This window comes from Gymnogyps californianus, chromosome 3 (assembly GCF_018139145.2).
Source record: "Gymnogyps californianus isolate 813 chromosome 3, ASM1813914v2, whole genome shotgun sequence".
NCBI classification, from domain to species: domain Eukaryota; kingdom Metazoa; phylum Chordata; class Aves; order Accipitriformes; family Cathartidae; genus Gymnogyps; species Gymnogyps californianus.
Window position 1 is genome coordinate 124,704,147 of NC_059473.1, and position 15,773 is coordinate 124,719,919.

Consider the following 15,773-nt stretch of genomic DNA (forward strand, 5'->3'; position numbering starts at 1 on the left):
GTGCTTGACAAAGGGAGAGGCCGGGTAGCGCGGAGGCCCGGCGGAGAGGGCCCGGGGGGGGGGGGGGGCGAGCACCGGATGAGGCGGGAGGGGAGCCCCGGGCGGCGGAGGAGGGGGGGGGGGGGCAGCGGCGGCGCCGAGCCGCCCCAGGACCCCCGGGCCCCGCCGCTCCCAGGAGGCGCCCGGCGGAGCGGTACCGGCCGGAAGCTCGCGGGGCCTTCCCCGGATGTGGGGCGCTCACGTGACCCGCCAGGCCCAATCCCCGCCCGCGCCCGCCCTTACCGGAAATGGTACTGCCGCAAAGGGGCCCGGCGCGCCCCCAACGGCCCCACGACAACCGTTCCGCAGCCTGACGGGGAATTTAAGGGAGGCGGGCGGGGTCGGAAGAGGGGGCTGGGCCGAAAGGGGCGGGGCCTCGCCGGAGGGGAGCCAACGGGGAAGGGAAACGGCGCGGGGGCGGGGAGGGCGGAGCTTGGGGAAGGGGCGGGGCGATGGGGGAGCCCCAGGGGCGGGCGTGGAGCGGGCAGGGGGGCGGAGCCCTGGGGCGGGCAGGGAGCGGGCAGGGGGGCGGAGGTCCGGGGCGGGCAGGGAGCAGGCAGGAGCTCAGAGCCCCAGGGTGAAGCAGGCAGCAGGGTAGAGCCCTGGGGCGGGCAGGGAGCAGGCAGGGGGGGCGGAGCTCCGGGGCGGGCAGGGAGCAGGCAGGAGCTCAGAGCCCCAGGCTGAAGCGGGCAGCAGGGTAGAGCCCTGGGGCGGGCAGGGAGCAGGCAGGGGGCAGAGCTAAGGTGTTTTCCTTGCTGAAGCCATTTGGTAGCAGTTGCTGCCCGTGAAGGCAGCCAGCAGCCGCAGCTCGGGTGCAGAAGCTGCCTGGGATAAAGCACTGACTTTGCGGGGCTCCCTTCAGGCCTCAGCCCCGCGCAGCCCCGCTCTTGCTCGCAGAAAAGGCCAAAAATTCAGACCTACCCCCCCCCCCCACGCTTGCATTTTCTGAAATACCCCTCGGACGCTCACGCAGCTCTTCTCCAAGGCCACCCGGCCCCGGCAGAGGTACCGCCAGGCAGCACGGTTCCCCCCGAGCTGCCCGCTCCCCGCTCTGCAGGGACCGCCCCCCCCAGCAAAGCCCCCCTCCATGCTGGGTCATCGCCCAGTATTTTTGGTTTTGGGTAGAGCAGCGGGTGAAGGGAGGCAGCTCCGCTCCCCGGAGGAGGCTCAGCGGCACGCCAAGGACCCAAGTTACCATTTCTCTTTCTCTCCACCGGAGCAGCTCCATGTGCATTGCGTAAGGTCCGGTCTTGAGGTCAGCATCTTCCCCACACACCTCTCAGAAACACTTCAACCCCTTCGCCCCCACATGCTCAAATCCCCATCTCTAGTGGCATCAATGTTTGGCTATGTTATACACCGTTCTGTGCCGGGTTTGGATGTTTCCTGCACATCCCTGTTACGCAGCCCGGGAAGGAGCTTTCGTAGCCCCCTCTGGCCCTTCGACAGCCCCCGCAGAGCTGACTCATCGTCTTTCATCTCCTGCTTTATTATTCCCGCTCTCCGGTCCCCCAGTGCTTTGGCTGCACCTCTGTGATAATTAGGGCTCCTGATTTCCAGGCTCTACTGCCTGAACGGAGGACAAGGCAGAAGCAAACATGCCAATGCACCCCCCTCTTCTGGGCTATATCCATTTTTTCTTCCAAGCATGAATCCCAACCTGTGCTGCGATCTGAGCTTTCCTTAGGATCATAGAATGGTTTGGGTGGGAAGGGACCTCCAAAGGCCATCTAGTCCAACCGCCCTGCAATGAGCAAGGACATCTTCAACAAGATCAGGTTGCTCAGAGCCCCGTCCAACCTGACCTGGAATGTTTCCAGGGATGGGGCATCTCCCACCTCTCTGGGCAACCTGTGCCAGTGTCTCACCACTCTCATCATAAACAATGTCTTCCTTATATCTAGTCTGAATCTCCCCTCTTTTAGTTTAAAACCATTACCCCTTGTCCTATCGCAACAAGCCCTACTAAAAAGTCTGTCCTCATCTTTCTTATAAGCCCCCTTAGGTACTGGCAGGCTGCTATAAGGTCTCCCCGGAGCCTTCTCTTCTCCAGGCTGAACAACCCCAACTCTCTCAGCCTTTCCTCATAGGAGAGGTGCTCCAGCCCTCTGATCGTCTTCATGGCCCTCCTCTGGACCCGCTCCAACAGGTCCATGTCCTTCTTATGTTGGAGGCCCCAGAGCTGAATGCAGTAGTCCAGCTGGGGTCTCACCAGAGCGGAGTAGAGGGGGAGAATCACCTCCCTCGACCTGCTGGCCACGTTGCTTTTGATGCGGCCCAGGATAGGGTTGGCTTTCTGGGCTGCGAAAGCACATTGCTGGCTCGTGTCCTTATGCCTACACTCTTCGGACAGGGCGGACCCCTCCGGTTATACCATCCTGTGCATCACCCGACACTTTTCCCTTGTCAAGGGGGACAGCTGTGGTCTGTAGCTGCTCCTTTATAGCACGGTACATCCTGTGACACTGCCAGCATCCTACAGCTGGTGGTGAGGATGCAGAGAGTCACGTGTGTAGAAGCTCAAGTGCTTTTCCCTGGGTTATTACTGTGAAGTACATCCCTGTTAGGAAATTCAGAGAGCTTGGGCACAGCTGAAACTCAAACGTCCACACTGAATTTGTTGGCAGAGGTGAGGGCAGGGATGTGGTCTGCAGCAGCTAGCGCTGACCCAGGCAATGCCAGCTCAGGGGTCGAGCAAACTCCATTTTGGAAGCCAAGAAGGTCTTAACATTGACGTGGCCAGACTAAGCCTGAGGTCCAGAGGAGAGGTCCTGGCACGGAGTGGTTCACTAGCAGGGGGGTTTCACCAAAACCAGTAAGTTAGCAAGATTAAAAACCGAATTCAAGGTTGGTAACGCTGAAATCCAGCATTTACCCTGAGAGTATTTGTCAGACTGAGACGGGCTGTCTACAAACCCCTGTGCTTCCAAGCAAAAGCGAACTTCTAAGCCGTGGTAAGAAGATGAAGGACTCTTCACGCTGACAGCAAGTACCAGACATCTCCTGAAGAGGGGCTCTGCTGGCTGCATTGGCCACGGCCGCTCCCCAAAAGGGGACTCTGGACCGGGTGGGTGGATGCGGGCTCTGATGCAGAACCACAGGTCTCGCTCACCGGGAGAAACCCCGATTCCTTGGCCTCCATCTGCGTTATCTCTGAAGAAGAACAAAGCGTGAAAATCAGGTCATCAGACATTTGTAGGGCTCTCTTTGCAGGAGATGAATAGCTGGTTGGTACCGTCCTGCCCGTGATTACTTTGGTGGTACAAGTTCAAGGTTGTTCAGTCCCTGCTTGATGGAAACAGCCTGGAACTATCTGTGCAGATGCAAACAGGCAGCTTTTGATGACAGCCTGTTCTAGGCAATTGCACACGAGAAGGATTGCATGGGTGTTTAGATACAGTGACCTGAATTTTTATACTCACCTCTGGTGGTGAATTCGTTCTGAGTTTGTCCAGGCTGTTACTTGCATGTCTCATTGATGCTGGCAGTTTAGGTGATTTCAGTATCTGAGAATGATTTGAAAGTCTAATGAATGACATTTTCTTCTCATAGATGTATGCAAAGGTATTAAGGAAGATTAATTCTCCCCTTACAGTGGTTTGCACTGATCCACATCATCAACCCCTCCAAAAGAGAAGAGGGGTCTCTCCTAGGTCTGGAGCTACCAAGGCATGGGAGTCCCACATGTAACTTAAAACAAAAACATGTCTACACTGCTGCTTTCACTCCAGTGCTGAGATGACCTGGAAGCAGCACAGGACTAAACCTCTGCATTTTACTGGAAGCCTTTGGTATGAATCCAGAGCTAAACACAAACTCCTGTCTTCAGGACATGAGCAGGACTGTTAAAGTGCTGCTGACCTGTGCAGTTTATCCTGGCTCAAGAAGAAAAGCCGTTTCACTGTCCTCCACTATGCACGGTGGTGCTGGAGATCCCTCTGCGATTGCATAGGGAGGGCCAGTGCTCTGGGGGTATCCTCAGCTTCAGGAGAGGAGCCTGGGGTCTCCATGCATCTCCCTCTGCCTTGCAATCAACTTATGGGTATTAACCATCCTCAGAGACACTGCCTGGGCTCTCACATGTACACCCCATCCGTCCCCATGGCCTCTGCAGCCCCCATCCTCACGAAGCACCACCAGACCCCACAGACTGAGTGACAGCTGCTTTCTCGGTGGGGTGGCCTCCATCTCGCTGAAGGTGCTGTGGGGAGTTATATTTATGAAGAGCATCCTCAACAGAATCATAGAATCATAGAATGGTTTGGGTTGGAAGGGACCTTTAAAGGCCATCTAGTCCAACCCCCCTGCCATGAGCAGGGACATCTTCAACTCGATCAGGTTGCTCAGAGCCCCGTCCAACCTGGCCTGGAATGTTTCCAGGGATGGGGCACGCTCAGCTGAAGAGTGGCCACAAAGGAAAGCAAAAGCTTCAGCCCCACGGGCAGTGGGGAAACAGCACTGTTGCCTCCGCGAAGGAGGGAAAAGGAAAATTTGGGCAGTGGCTGCGCACCGCGGGACTAATTATAAACACAGTGCTTCCCCCATGTCAGTCCTGACGACTCTGCAGTCCCCAGGCGATGTGTGGAAGTAGATCGTCTCTCTCCCAGCTCAGAGGAAAAAAAAAAGCATTAGATACAGTCCTCAAATCGAGGACATATCAGATATTGCACTGAGAAAAAGGAGTAAGAGGTGCTTTAGAAATGTGCCTAAGACGAGGAGCGACTGGCACTCAGATGGGTTTCACTGTCTGCCTTTTTCTGTCCTTTTGCCATGTGCTTTAGGGGAAATGAACTGCTGTGTGGCAAAGCCGAAAGACTTGTACTCAAAAAGATTTGGCTCAAATCTCATCGCTTCCAGAGGAACCTCTGAATATTGCAGGGAGAGTCATCCTGCTCTTTTGGACTCATTTTTCCTCCTGTAAAATAAGCATCACTAACATTTGAAGCAGGCTCCTTCCCTTCCTGTATTTCAACACTGCCTGGCGCAATACAGCCCTGATATCAGTCAGTAAACGTTACTACAATCTTCTGAAGAACAGAAGATGTACAAGACATCATGAGGAGTACAACATGTCTCTTGTGCAATAAAACCCCAGTGGCCTGACAACTTTTTCTATTGGTCCTGCACAAATCATCCTGTCCTGCATTCCCAAACACACCGCTGCCGCTCCCCGCTCGAGGAGAAAGAGCCCAACCCACAGGCTGGGCTGTCCACACCAACATTTTTAATATAACCTCACGGCGAGGGGGTACAGACTTCCCTGCATGAGGGAGGAAAGTTGTACAGGTATTTACGAGGATGCATTTGGTTCATAATAACAAATAATGGGTTAATCAGGGCTCACCAGCTGCCATGCACCATAAGCGCTTACTTGCTCTGATAAAGTCTCTTAAGAAACAACATCCCTATCAAGGAGGAGTAGCGTGCACATCTAGAAAGTGTCCAAGCAGAAGGAAATGCAGCTAAATCAGGACTCTTTGCCAAATGCCCAGAGATTCCTCCTGCCAGACCCCTAAATGCCTGGCCATCTGCTTCCCTCTGCCCCATAACATGTCCTGAAGAGGTTCGCCAAGAGGCTTGTCTGGCCTTGGCAGGAGAAGGGGCTCTTCCCACGTCTTCCTTTCCCGGCTGGAGAGCAGGATCAGGAACCGTCCGGGTCTCTGGCCACTCTTCCCGCATCTCCCCGAAGGATGCCAGGGCACGGGGCAGACCCTGGGGAGCAGAGGTTCCTCTCCTTGGTTGCACGTAGTTGGTTTGGATTCGCCGGTGAGACCACATTGCCCAAATCAGAAGCGATTATCATGATTTTAGGCTTTTCAGCGAGCAAGCTCTCCTCCACTACGTGCACTCACACCAGCAGGGTTTTGCCTGTGAAATCCAAGAAGTAATTGGCTGCAGAATAGCGGAGAATCACCCTCCATATGCTGCAGTCCCGTGACCATTTGCCTCTTGGATGAGCACTGTATTTTTTAGGGCTCTCTATTTGCTTGTTTTCATTCCTGAAATGGGTTGTGATCTTATTATCCAAACACCCAGCCGCTTTACCCTCTGATATTTTCCTAGGAAGGGGAGTGAAAGAGCAGCAAGCGCAAGGTAAAGGATGTTTTGTGGCTGAAAATCATCTGTGATTGCAGTGACCACATCCGTAGTGGCAAATCCAAGGCAGCCATGAGGCCAGCTGGCATGGCCAAGCCATGTACAGGCTATTAAGGTCTCCTTGCTTCCCAAAAAGGGATCCACAGTGGGCAGCTTGCTGGGTGTTAGTCCCTGTGCTAACTCTTGAGCTCTGCTTTGGAGGCAGTTCGCGCAGACCAAAAGTGTGCTAGGGGCTGCGCTGAATTTTATGTCTTAGCCTGGTCCTGGCACTGCTTCATTTACTGGTGTGGATGTAGCCAGGGGGTCTGGAAAAGAAAGAGGTGGAGAGCAAAACCCTCCCATAAAGAAGCAGATAAATTATTCTATTTATACAAAATTTGCTACAATAGTGGGAGAGTCGGCTGAAGCTGATTTATATGTTGTTTTCCACTTAATATCCGTCAGGATGTCTGAGCACACAGCACTTCCTAAGTGCTACCATCCACACTTCTTCACTAAACCCTATCTGAAAGATATGGTTTCCCACAAACCGGCTTCATCCTCTTGACAGCTGGGAGGACGGAGCCTGCAGGTGTGGGAGAGCTTCCCAGTTAGCTCTCCTGAAACCACAGCAACGTCAAACTGGGGATTTGGCAACCGGAGAGTGAGTGGGCAAGTCTGAAGTCAGACCGCAGGAGGAAGGAGGCTGGCAGGATGTGATAGAGCAGACATATGTACCCGGCACCGCAGACGCAAGTGTTCCTCGGGTCTACGTTTCCATAATAAATCATTTTTAGCAGAATATATATTTTTTTTTTTTTTTTTTTCCCAGGAAATAGCTAGTTACTGGTGAAGCTTTTCCATTTTGTCATAAAGAATCATGGGACACTGCATAACATCCAGAAATTTTTTGCAAAGCTTTTTGTCTTTTCTATCTCAAGGTTTTTTTGGTTATCGTTTGTCAACCTGGGAAATGTCTGAGCAATGAAAAGGGAGCTCTGGGTTTGTTTTCTCCTCACTTTGGGAAAATCCTTTCTTGTCGTGGAATTAGCCAGGCACTCACCAAGGACAAACCTGCAGGTCTCTGCGCTCTCGGAGTATCTTTAGGCCTGGCCATCCGAAACACACGGACAGCTTGATGCCAAAGTTGTATGCAATTGTTCTGAGTGAGTGAGAACAATTGCTTGGGTACAAATTGTCCCCAAAACTTTCCCCAGCACCCATGACTACCCGTGTGGGAAGGGTAGGATATCTGATATCATCTGCATTTGGCTTTTTCAGAAATTGTTAGGGGGAAAACCCCAACCTTTTTCATAGACTCAAAAAATATTGAATTCTGAAGAAAACATCAACTTAGGCCACTGCACAGGGGTCTGGTAAATATTTCATGTGTTGATGTGCCATGACCTGATTTATTAGGTGGATGTTTTTGAGAGTTTAGTTCTGGATGCGATTTAACATTTGGGGGGGGCCGCAAGATCTCTCCGTGTGGAGGGAGAAAAATAGAGCGAAAGCGAATTTGGTGGCAGAGAAGAGAAACCCCTGCTGTTATAAAGGCTTTCCATTAGACAGCAGCGTGAAAAAAGGGGCATTAATGAAATGATCTTGACCTGCACATGGTTTTAAATGGAAAGATAATTAAACAGATATTTATACAGTGACTACAGTTTGCAACACAGACAACTAAGATTTCTCTGGAAAGCATTACGTTATTCAAGTGAACAGGGCTCTTCTTCCATCTGTTTCTGAAAGGGCAAATGAGGATAACGTGAGGTGATAAAACAAATTGTTTATGAACTGATTCTTTATTATTACTATTTAAAAGCTGTGGTGCTTTGAAAACATAGTTCTGGGTGCTTTTCCGTAGGATATGGGTCAGGGTCTCTGTGTCCTAGGAGGTGCATATGTTGGGGTAATTCTTCGTTACTTCAAAGCTGGGTTCTTGGGGTCTGACTGAATTTAGGAAATTACCAGATCATTCCTGAGAAAGCTGCATCGTTAATTGCCTCTTGAGGAGTATAAATTAATATATCTTCAAAACCAAACCCTCCTGGACTTGATGGAGACTTGATGAGGCCTTCTGCTTAAAAAAAGCAAGAGGTTTTATGCAGGAAGATCAGAACTGGTGAAACATGGCAAGTTGCCCCATAAGACATTGCAGCCTGTTTAACTATTAGTTCATCCCTACGAAGTGAACAGGCTTGTCACGGTTATGTTAAGGGACTTAAGAATTCATTTCTTCCCCCTTTATATTCTCTGTGTATCCATACGCCGTGGTTATGCCGCAAATACATCTGATATAGCTGTGGTCCTTCATCCCAGCCCTGACGGACAGGGAGGAAAGTCTTCAACTGAAGACCACATTTCACAGTGGGTTAAACAGGCAACACCAACAGGACCTGAGGAACCATTTAATCAACTCCAGGATGCCCTTTTGATGCTCCAACCCACCAGCGTGGAAGTCTGACAAAGGCTTAGAAAGTTTTGCTTGAGTAGGCAGGGGGACTTGAGGAGCTACAGGTTTCATAGACCCAGTATGAGCCTCCCCAAAGAGAGGGGACAGAGACAGCAAAGCCAGCTCATGACTAATTCAGAAAAAGCAGTGAACAACCTGTTTTGGAAAACAGGAGAGGAGCGGCAGCAGCAGCCGACCGCCTTCTTCCTCTATGGACCCTCCTTGGCCACCAAGTCAGCCTGAGGCAACATCTCTGTGCATCAGCCATACTTCCCACAGGTGCATTTCCCCACAAATATCCTTAGAATTGTGCACATTGGGTCACAGTAGGCACCTCTGCACATTTCACCGTGTGTCTGCAGGTCCTATGAGCTTCACAACCAGGGGAAATGGTTTTAAATGTCAGGAGCTGGAACCGCATGCCGGTGCTGTCAGTTCAGCAGTGACTGCTTCGGTTGTGCTGAGTATTTAAGATCAGCTATGCATAGGCTGAATTAGGGTTTGCTAGGCTGAGTGTCTAGAGTAGCTTGAGGCTATGTCTGAAGCATTGCTTGTCAGGGAAAAAAGGGTGCTCAGTGTGGGAGTAAATGTTCTCTCTGTTGGATGTTCAGAAGTGAAAATCTTTTCCTTCAGAACCCAATTAATGGCTCCAGTTAATAAAGAACAAATGGCCAGAGTACCCATGCTTATATGTGACAAAGAGATTAGAGATAGGGTAGCCCAGTAGGGTCAGACATGCTCCGACAAGCTGAAATGCGTTTTGTTCCACTCGCTGTTGTAGGGAGTGGGATAAATTTAGAGCAATGACTTGTCATTTCGGAAATCAAAGAGGACACAGCGAAAGTGAGCACGGGAAAACAGTCAAGCTGTGCTATAACTCGCCAACAGTGCTGAAGCGGAGTAAAAGTCTCTTTAGCCGTAAGATCAGAGACAAAGCAGAGCTGCTATTGTAGTACGATGGTTTTGCGGAGAGCATCGGCACAGCCGACAGACGAATATTTTGCTGTGGTGTTCAGGAAGAAGTAGGGTCAGAAAATGGAAAATAACTGGGAATGGCCTCAGTGGAAGCCAGTCCCACAGAAGGGGAGAGCCTTATTCAATACCATCCTTCCCCAAATTCAGAGAAGTGGCACGTAAAACCGGGGTGAAATAACAAGAACTTCTCAGGAGTCTTTTCAGTCTGCCACTCCACTGGAAAATTTGAGAACAGCAAGCACAGTATTACAGTTCAGAGCGAGAAGGGGAAAAAAAAAAATCATCCAGGTGAGTATGATCTGATCTCAGTATTATGCAAGGCTTTGAGAACAAACAGGCGAGCAAGAATACAAAAGAAAATGCATCATGAGTTCTCTGCTGAATAGATTTCAACAGACTGACCTGATGAAATAGGGTCTCTTAGTAAAGAGAAGGCATCAGATCTCATCAAATGCACTTTAGTGAAGAGCATTAGTAAAATGTTCACGAAAAACTACTTTAGATGAAGTGGAGGGGATTAATAAAGGCACTGTAAATTGGCTGAAGCATAACCTTGAAAGGGAAAGTGTCAGGCAGGAGGGAGGTTACTGAGAAATTTTGTCAAGAAATTTTGTTCTTAGAACAAAAATTCAAGTGTGAAAAAGTGACACACTGCACCCTAAGCTAGCATGTGCCATTGATACAGGAAAAGATTAAGGTAACACACAGAAAGACCTGGGTCGTCATAAGGACTGGAGTTATAGAAATGAGATTCATAGTGTAAAAAATCATGAGATTCACAGTGTAAAGTTGTTCACGGGGTGAAATTGTTGCTCATGTGCCGGAAGACTAAAACCAAGATGCTGCTCTTGCAAATACCTTGTCACAGGTAAAAAGAAGAGCTGTATTAGTCTGATCACAGCAGAGATCTGGGCCGATAATTTGATGTAGCTGTGGAGAAGGCAGATGCAACAGAGGCACCAAACCCTGGATAGAAACAGAGCAGAACCCATTCATGCCTTTACTGATATCTTTCTTGTACTCAGGAGCCCAAAACTGGACACAGGACTCCAGATGCAGTCCCATAAGTGCCAAGTAGAGGGAAATAATCACTTCCCTTGACCTGCTGTCCATGCTTTTACTGACACAGTCCAGTCCACAGTTGGCCTTCACTGCCGCAATGATACCCTGCTGACTCACATTGACCTGAATGTTTGTGGTTGGTGATGCTACTGGAAAGAACATGTTTTGGAAAAACAATGTGGATTTATGTAGTGAAATGGAGGAAATGTCACCTTGAGGGAAGATAAGGAGCCAAAGCAGTGTGGCTTATCAAAGCTTTGCGCTGGGGAGTGATTCAGTTCAGGGTACAAGTATCTTCACAGGGAGAATATACCAAAAAATAAATACAGCTGTTTAACTGAACAGAGGAAGGCATAACCTCCTGATGCTTCTTCTTATTTAAACAGACTAAACTTAGAAAGAAAGCTTAGTTCTTAAGAGTGAGAGTAATTAATAATAGAAGTGGTGATGTCTTCATTTCCTGGAGATCTTCAACTGATGACTGGATACTCTTCACCAGGGAAAATTTTCACCAAGAGTGCAACTCCATGGCTTGTGAAGTCCAGAAGATCTGATTATATTTACTCCTCTTTCTTTCTTTAATACCTAGAGACGTTGTGATCTTGAGCTACCCTAGGGTGCCCCATACTCTAATTTAAGCAGTGCTGTACTCTGAAATAGTTGGCACAGTCTCAGGAGCTGATGTGTCCCAGGACAACTAGCCCCAGTTTCACCAAATCCCAAGTGCAAGTTCAGGAGTTACCATGGACCAAGGACCATGCCCAATAGGCATTTTGGATAGAACCACGCTGTTTTGGAAGCTGACAGAGTTTAGCATCATGGTGATGGCCAAACCAGGCCAGCTGGTCTATGGACCAGGAGATGGGCCCTGATGCTGTTTAGTTCGTAGGAAATGAAAACGTTTGAGCAGCTCAGCAGAAAAGCGGACAGCAAGATGAACCAAGGCTGCAAACACCCTTGCCTCTGCAGCTGAGCTAAGTTATCCTTTTGACATCTCCTTGCTGCACAGCATAAGGTTCAGCTGACTTAGACATGCCAAGGACTTGGCTTCAAATTTTCCACTGCAAAGAGCCAGAGGAGAGGAGTCAAGAGATCCCAGTTCCCTTTGCTGTCTCACTGAGCCATTCACCCCCTTGTCTTTCCCTCTTCTGGATTAAATGAACCAAGAGCAGTGGCAAAGGGAGGTCCTCTGGGCACCACGAGCCACAGAAACAAATCACATCTTGTTGGAAGCGCTAGGTGAGGACTTTTATCTGCTTGTATGAAAATTTACAAGGGAAGGGTTTCACAGATAGCTCGTAGGTATTTGATACCCTTGAAAGGCGATAGGATACGATGGGGTGGGAAGGGACAGGGCAGGACAGTTTTCTTACTGCCCTCCTTCCCCCTTGAAAATGTGCCCAACGTAATTTAATACAGGAGAAAAACAAGGGGTCTAGCTTAAAACCAGCAAAGACCGTAATTATTTAATTTGCTGGATAATTTATCTCTAGTTTTAAAGAGCTGTCAAGGTACCCGCTTTCTACAACTGCATCCATTGCATCTGCCTTTCCTGGAGCACCTCATTAACAGTATCATATGAGTCTAATTAATCTGGCAATTACCATTGCTGCACAGTAGAAATCCTCCATACTTAATACTCTGAAGTAGGCTAGACCAAGTCTATGTTCACTGCTAAGCATTTTGGGAAAGATTTGCAAAAACTGGTAATTGCAGGGTAACGAACAAGGGAAAATAAGCCCAGATTTATATCATGACTAGGGACTATACATTTCTTATTACCACTCTTGAAAATATTTAATTTACCGGTACAGAGGCAGCCTGTGTAAACAATGCAAGGATCACAGAGGTCACTACGCTTACCAGGAAAAACCTGGAAAGAAATAAGACCCACGAAAACATCAGTGCAAGGTGACAGATCTGCCTGGGGACAAATAGTTCTCGAATTTCTGGGAAAAAAAATTAATTACATCAAGGCTAGATCATATCCAATTCAAAAATACAGTGAAAAATATGTTTTGTGAAGACACATAAAGGATCCTTCCTCTCCTCTGCTGGCTTTTCTCCAGCTCTGCTGTTTCTCCTGTGGTGCAGAGTGCTTCAGCATCTCCCAGCAGTGGTTTCTTTCATGTGTCTGTAGACTCATCCAGACTCATCCTTTCTGGTCCTTGTGCCTTAACTCAAAGGAGGAAATTATAGCTGTTGGTTTTGCATCCAGAAGCGATGAATCCACACAAACACTGCAGCTCTTCGTGCTGAGCCAACATTAGCAATGAGTGGTGGTGTTTGTTTGAATTCAAATGTGAATAGCTTGAATGAGGGATTCCCTGTTGAACATTTATAGGAACATACACATTCCACATCTATAAAATAAACTCTGCATCTGAAAAAAACCCAGCTGCTTGTCAAGAAAAAAAGAAGCTGCTTAGTAGAAAAGTAATGATTTCTTTTCCTTCAAAATTCCAGTAAATGGAATTATTCATTTTAAAAGGTTATGAATCGTCAGTTGCAGAAATGAGCAGAGTTATTGCCCTGTAGTGGTCACAGGAAACAAAAAAAAGAGTGAAGAGCAAAGGGAAAAAGCAAAGAATGAAGGAGGGGGCGAGGAGGGTATGAACATGTAGTGGCAAATAGTTGGGAGGAGGCATAAAAAAGAGAGAAGGAATGGAGAAACCTGGAAAGGGGATAAACAACTGACAAATGAGAGACTGGGAAGAGTCTTTCTCCAGTTTACTCTTCAGCAATCTGAACATACAAAATTTATGGCCATTGGAGACTGTATTCAAAATTGTCCCACTGCAGGTTGCCCGGACAAGAAGACTCTGAAGGAGGTAATTCCTAATTTTGACCTTCCAGCTCTCTCTGTCCTCTCTAGCTTCCTAGCTGCTGCGTTACCTGGGTGGGCATGGAGAAAAACAAGAGAAAAGCAAAACAGGGTAGAAAACGCTCACGCCTGGAGGCCAGGGGAGATCTTGGTGTGCCGGGAGCAAAGAACAATACTCATCAAAAACAAAGACAGAGATATTGGTGCTTAGAGATGGACTCCTGCCACGAGCGGCGCGGCAGAAGGAGAAACTTGAGCAAACCCATCTCCAAAGAGGCGTTGTTTGCTTGCCGGCGTGTGCAATGTCACCCCGACCCGCTGGTCCCACTCACAAAGGCACCTGGCAGCCAGGTCCATGCTCCAGTGGGCTTCTCCTCGCCGCTCGCCGGCCGCTTTCACCAACCCGGACACGCCTGGGCAATTCCCCCTCCTCCAGATCCGGCTGCCGGGACTCCGCCGCCAGCACGCGTGGAGCCGCCGGGCACAGCTCTGCTCGACCCAGCGCCAGCCGGGGCTGCCGACAGCAGAGCTGCTCCCCGGAGGTGCGTGAATTAAGTCTGGGCACCTTTCTGATAAGCTCTGGACACTGTCTGCAAGGCATGGACACAATGGACAATACCAGGGCATCAGATCCATTATGGGGAATAGTTTTCGGGGTGCGTTCATCCCCACCCAGTGCACTGGCAGTGAGGTTCCTCAAGGGTCTTCCCCCAAACGTGATGCTCTGCAACATTTTCATCATAATCATTTGGCTGGATATTTTGGCTCAGTTTTGGGTTTTTTTTCAGTATTGATCATGGCCTAAAGGAAATGAAGGAAAAATGGTTTATGAACAGGAGTTAATAAATTTCCAGTTACCATGGTGATGGTAGAAGGATGTCTCAGAAGGCTGTTCTGAGTCCTGAACTATCCAGGGTCTTCATTAACAAATTGCATAATGGAATAAAGATTGTGCTTACTGAATTTGCAAATAGCAGGCTGAAAGGGACTGCAGCATGTTGGAGGACACTGGAGATTGACTTTTTTTTGCAAAAGGCAGGAACGATTGGTGGAGAAGGTGGAATGAGCGATATCTGGCAATGCAGCCATTCTGCAGGAGAGGTGTGGGGCTGCAGTGGGCAACAAGGTGCACATAATGGTACAATGTCATCCTGTTATGGAAAAGGCAGAAATCATTCTTTCTACAAAAAAACAACAGGGTTATCACTTGTCAGGCTCTTAAATTAATCCATTTATTACTCCAAACTGCTAGACTTCCAGGTAGTGTGCTGTTTACTGCTTAGAGCATCATACTTCAAGATGAGGTGGAATAGTTGGAGAGAGCCTAGAGCTGAGATGGTTAAGGGACCAAGAAAATGCAGTCTATAGCAAAAATCTGGAAGAACTGAGATCATGATGATGGGGGGAAAAAATGTAGGAGCCATGATGCCGCACAAATCTGGAATAAAGAGTACATAGGACGGGAATAATATGTTCCCCGTGACTAGGGTGGTCCAGATGAGAAACAGTGGGCTGAAACTGCGGCGATGACAGTTCAGTGTTGTATATAGGATAGCATTTCTAGTGGGATGGAGAATGGTGTCCTGAAGGAGGGGAAATGATGTGGGGGAGGCCAGTTATTGGTGGTATTCCCAAAGAGGCTTGACAGCTAGGGATGATTTAGCATTGTAAGGAACTCTGCCTGGGGGATGTGGAGCAGTGACTCTGAGGACATCTACGGTTCCATGCATTTTCAGTAACAAAACACATGAAATCATTATGGTTGCGTCTTTGTTGGTAAACGGAACAGTGCCAGGGCCCACCCTATGGTCCTGAGGCCAGTGGGCATACCCTCCCCACATCCATCGTATTAAACTCAATTCCACTCAAAGCAGGATGACCACATCCCAGCTGTGTTGGAAATCATACCTGTCCCATGCAGACTCATGAATCATAGAATCGTTTAGGTTGGAAAAGACCTTTAAGATGATCAAGTCCAACCGTGAAGTGTGGTGAGAAATGTATTTGGGAAAGTCAGCTGCAAAAGAGCAAACCAGGCTATAGCAGGGACCCGTCTAGCCAAGTGTCTTCAGTCTGACGGGGGCAAATAGCTGATGCTTAGAAGAGTGGAAGAACATGGCAAACATACAGTAGCATGTGTTTGGAAACCCCTCCGATTCCAGCAGTCTGAGGTTTGGGGGGGTTGTTGAATTGGATGTAAATCCATATCATTGTGCTGAATGCCCCTCAATGGATTTTACGGATTTCATGGAAGTATGGAATAATGCAGGGTGGAAGGGAGCTCTGGAGGTCATCTGGTCCAGCCAGCTGCTCAGAGCAGAGCAAACTTCAGAGTTAGATTGA